This window comes from Arachis stenosperma, chromosome 1 (assembly GCF_014773155.1).
Source record: "Arachis stenosperma cultivar V10309 chromosome 1, arast.V10309.gnm1.PFL2, whole genome shotgun sequence".
Classification (NCBI taxonomy): Eukaryota; Viridiplantae; Streptophyta; class Magnoliopsida; order Fabales; family Fabaceae; genus Arachis; species Arachis stenosperma.
In genome coordinates, this window is record NC_080377.1 from 60,638,791 (window position 1) to 60,644,202 (window position 5,412).

General features: G+C 40.3%; 1 non-coding gene across 1 annotated transcript; it reads left to right on the plus strand.

Moving 5' to 3' along the window:
* Positions 1-4,424: 4,424 nt before the first annotated feature.
* On the plus strand, positions 4,425-4,532 carry LOC130950537 (small nucleolar RNA R71). The gene has a single exon (XR_009073623.1). It is a non-coding gene; the product is annotated as a small nucleolar RNA R71 (small nucleolar RNA).
* Positions 4,533-5,412: the final 880 nt, after the last annotated feature.

Here is a 5,412-nt window from a genome sequence, read left to right on the forward strand (position 1 = left end):
TTAAGCACACTCTTTAACCACTCAGTCTCAAGCTTTTCACTTGGACCTTCATGACACAAGCACATGGTTTGGGACAACTTGATTTAGCTGCTTAGGCCTGGATTTTATTTCATTGGGCCCTCTTATCTATTAATTCTCAAAGCCTTGGATTCTCTTTACCCTTGCCTTTTGGTTTAAAGGGATATTGGCTTTTTTCTGCTTGCTTTTCCTTTTTCTTTTTTTTTCGCCATTTTTTTGCTACTTTTTTCTTTTCACTGCTTTTTCTTACTTCAAGAATCAATTTCATGATTTTTCAGATTATCAATAACATTTCTCTTTGTTCATCATTCTTTCAAGAGCCAACAATTTTAACATTCATAAACTTCACTATAAAAAATATGCACTGTTCAAGCATTCATTCAGAAAACAAAAAGTATTGCAACCACATCAAAATAATTAAACTAATTTCAAGATAAAATTTGAAATCCAAGTACTTCTTGTTCTTTTGTAATTAGGCACATTTTTCATTTAAGAGAGGTGAAGAATTTATGGAATTATTCATAGCTTTAAGGCATAGACGCTAGACACTAATGATCATGTAATAAAGATACAAACATGGATAACACATAAAGCATCAAATTCGAAAAACAGAAAAATAAGAACAAAGAAATTAAAGAACGGGTCCACCTTAGTGATGGCGGCTAGTTCTTCCTTTAAAAAATCCAATGGAACGCCTGAGCTCCTCTATGTCTCTTCCTTGCCTTTGTTGCTCCTCCCTCATAGCTCTTTGATCTTCTCTAATCTCATGGAGAATGATGGAGTGCTCTTGGTGCTCCACCCTTAGTTGGTCCATGTTGTAACTCAAACCTTTCAAAGAGGTGTTGAGTTGCTCCCAATAATTATGTGGAGGAAAATGCATCCCTTGAGGCATCTCAGAGATTTCTTGATGAGAAATTTCCTCATGCTCTTGTTGAGGTCCATGAGTGGGCTCTCTTGTTTGCTCCATCCTTTTCTTAGTGATGGGCTTGTCCTCTTCAATGAGGATGTCTCCTTCTATGTCAATCCCAGCTAAACTGCATAGGTAACAAATGAGATGAGGAAAGGCTAACCTTGCCAAAGTGGAGGACTTGTCAGCCACCTTGTAGAGTTCTAGAGGTATGGTCTCATGAACTTCCACTTCCTCCCCAATCATGATACTATGGATCATGATAGCTCGATCCACCGTTACTTCGGATCGGTTGCTAGTAGGAATGATGGAGCGTTGGATGAACTCCAACCATCCTTTAGCCATAGGCTTAAGGTCCGGTCTTCTCAATTGAATCGACTTGCCTTTTGAGTCTCTTTTCCATTGAGATCTTTCCACACATATGTTCCTAAGGACTTGGTCCAACCTTTGATCAAAGTTGACCCTTCTAGTGTAGAGGCGTGCGTTTTCTTGCATCATTAGCAAGTTGAACGCCAACCTTACATTTTCTGGACTGAAATCTAAGTATTTCCCCCGAACCATTGTAAGCCAATTCTTTGGATTCGGGTTCATACTTTGATCATGGTTCCTAGTGATCCATGCATTGGCATAGAACTCTTGAACCATTAAGATTCTGACTTGTTGAATGGGGTTGGTGATAACTTCCCAACCTCTTCTTCGGATCTCATGTCAGATTTCCGGATACTCATTCTTTTTGGGCATGAAAGGGACCTCAGGGATCACCTTCTTCTTGGCCATAACTTTATAGAAGTGGTCTTGATGGACCTTTGAGATGAATCTCTCCATCTCCCATGACTCGGAGGTGGAAGCTTTTGCATTCCCTTTCCTCTTTCTAGAGATTTTTCCGGCCTTAGGTGCCATAAATGGTTATGAAAAAACAAAAAAGCAATGCTTTTACCATACCAAACTTAAAAGGTTTGCTCATCCTCGAGCAAAAGAAGAAAGAAAGAAGGGGAAGAAGAGAAAAATGGAGGAGATGGAGAGAGAGATAGGTTCGGCCAAGGGGGTAGGAGAGGGTTTGTGATGTGTGAAAATAAAGGAGTGAAGAGGGATATTTATAGGGAAAGAGAGGGAGAGTGGCCGAATGGAATTGGGTGGGTTTGGGAGGGAAAAATGTTTGAATTTGAAAGTGAGGTAGGTGGGGTCTTTGGGGAAGAGTGATGGAAGTGATTGGTGAAGAGAATATAGGGAAGAGAATAGGATTTGATAGGTGAGTGATGTTTTAGGTATAGTGTTATAGAGATGTGTGAGGGGAGAGAGAGAGAGAGAGGTGGGGTAGGTGGGATCCTGTGGGGTCCACAGATCCTGAGGGGTCAAGGACTTCTCATCTCTGCTCCATTTAGGAGTGCAAAAACGCCCTTAGAGTGTAATTCTGGCGTTTAACGCCAGACTGCTGCTTGTTTCTGGCGTTAAACGCCAGCTTTTATACCTTTACTGGCATTTAATGTCTAGCTCTTGCTTGTTTCTGGCGTTTAATGCCAACTTGGTACTCTGTACTAGCGTTAAACGCCAGCCTGGTGCCCATTTCTAGTGTTAAATGCCCATAATGGTGCCAGACTGGGCGTTTAACGCCCATTCTGCTACTCTTACTGGCATTTAAACGTTAGTAAGCTTATCCTCCATGGTGTGCTGTTTTTAATGCTGTTTTTGAATTTGCTTTGATTTTTGCAGTTGTTTTTGTGACTCCACATGATCATCAACCTAAAGAAAACATGAAATAACATAGATAAATGAAAATTGGGTTACCTCCCAATAAGCACTTCTTTAATGTCAATAGCTTGACAGTGAGCTCTCATGGAGCCTCACAGATAATCAGAGCATGGTTGTGGCCTCTCAACACCAAACTTAGAGTTTGGTTGTGGCCTCCCAACACCAAACTTAGAGTTTGAATGTGGGGGCTTTATTTGACTCTGTATTGAGAGAATCTTTTCATGCTTCCTCTCCATGTGTATAGAAGGAGAACCTTGAGTCTTGAATACAAGGTAGTCCTCATTCAATTGAAGGACCAACTCTCCTCTGTCAACATCAATCACAGCTTTTGTTGTGGCTAGGAAAGGTCTGCCAAGGATGATGGATTCATCCTCATCCTTCCCAGTGTCTAGGATTATGAAATCAGTAGGGATATAAAGGCCTTCAACCTTCACTAGCACGTCCTCTACTAGTCCATAAGCCTGTTTCATTAATTTGTCTGCCATCTCTAGTGAGATTCTTGCAGCTTAAACCTCAAAGATTCTCAGTTTCTCCATTACAGAGAGTGGCATGAGGTTTATGCCAAATCCCAGGTCACACAGAGACTTCTCAAAGGTCATTGTGCCTATGGTATAAGGTATTAAGAACCTTCCGAGATCCTCTTTCTTTTGAGGTAATGTCTGCCTAATCAAGTTATTCAGTTCATTGGTGAGCAAGGGGGTTCATCCACCCAAGTCTCATTACCAAATAACTTGTCATTCAACTTCATGATTGCTCCAAGGAACTTAGCAACTTGCTCTTTAGTAATATCTTCATCCTCTTCAGAGGAGAAATAGTCATCAGAGCTCATGAATGACAGAAGTAAGTTCAATGGAATCTCTATGGTCTCTAGATGAGCCTCAGATTCCTTAGGTTCCTCAATTGGGAACTCCTTTTTGTCCAGAGGACGTCCCATGAGGTCTTCCTTAGTGGGATTCACGTCCTCCTCCTCCTCTCTAGCTTCGGCCACACCAAGTAAGGTTATGGCCTTGCACTCTCTTTTCGGATTCTCGTCAGTATTGTTTGGGAGAGTACTAGGAGGAGTTTCAGCGACTCTTTTACTCAGCTGGCCCACTTGTGCCTCCAAATTTCTTATGGAGGACCTTGTTTCGTTCATGAAACTTAAAGTGGCCTTAGATAGATCAGAAACTATGTTTGCTAAGCTAGAGGGACTCTGCTCAGAATTCTCTATCTGTTGCTGAGAAGATGATGGAAAAGGCTTGCTATTGCTAAGCCTGTTTCTTCCACCATTATTAAAGCCTTGTTGGGGCTTTTGTTGATCCTTCCATGAGAAATTTGGATGATTTCTCCATGAGAAATTATAGGTGTTCCCATAGGGTTCACCCATGTAATTTACCTCTGTCATTGCAGGGTTCTCAGGATCATAAGCTTCTTTTTCAAAAAATACCTCTTTAGTACTGTTGGATGCATTTTGCCATCCATTCAGACTTTGAGAAATCATGTTGACTTGCTGAGTCAACATTTTGTTCTGAGCCAATATGGCATTCAGGGCATCAATTTCAAGAACTCCCTTCCTCTGAGGCGTTCCATTACTCACTGAATTCCTTTCAGAAGTGTACATGAACTGGTTATTTGCAACCATGTCAATGAGTTCCTGAGCTTCTGCAGGCGTTTTCTTTAGGTGAATGGATCCACCTGCAGAATGGTCCAGTGACATCTTTGAGAACTCAGATAGACCATAATAGAATATATCCAAAATGGTCCACTCTGAAAGCATGTCAGAAGGACACCTTTTGGTCAGTTGCTTTTATCTTTCCCAAGCTTCATAGAGGGATTCACCATCTTTCTGTTTGAAGGTCTGAACATCCACTCTAAGCTTGCTCAACTTTTGAGGAGGAAAGAACTTGGCCAAGAAGGCCATGACCAGCTTATCCCAAAAGTCCAGGCTATCTTTAGGTTGTGAGTCCAACCATGTTCTAGCTTTATCTCTTACAGCAAAAGGGAAAAGCATGGGCCTGTAGACTTCAGGATCTACTCCATTAGTCTTAACAGTCTCACAGATCTGCAAGAACTCAGTTAAAAACTGATAGGGATCTTCTGATGAAAGTCCATGAAACTTGCAATTCTGTTGCATTAGAGTAACTAGTTGAGGTTTCAGCTCAAAATTGTTTGCTCCAATGGCAAGGATTGAAATGCTTCTTCCATCAAATTTGGAAGAAGGTGTAGTATGATCACCAAGCATCCTCCTTGCATTATTGTTGTTGGGTTCGGCTGCCATATCCTTTTCTTGTTCGAAAATTTCAGTAAGGTTGTCTCTGGATTATTGTATTTTAGCTTCTCTTAGTTTCCTCTTTAGAGTCCTTTCAGGTTCGGGATCAGCAGCTTCAACAAGAATGCCTTTTTCCTTGTTCCTGCTCATATGAAAGAGAGGAAAACAAAGAAAATTTGGAATCTTCTATGTCACAGTATAGAGATTCCTTTATGTGAGTAGAAGAATAGAAGAATAAAAGAATAGAAGAAGGAAAAGGTAAGAATCCAAACACAAGGGAGAAGAGTGGGTTCGAATTCTTGAGTGGAAGAGAGGTGTTAGTAGATAAATAAATAGAAGGAGATGAGAGAGACAGAATTTTTGAAATTAATTTTGAAAAAGGGTTAATAATTTTCGAAAATTAGGAGAATAAATAAAATTAAAAATTTAAGTTTGAAAAAATTAATTAATTAAGAAAATTTTTAAAAAAAGAGGGAAGTGATTTTCGAAA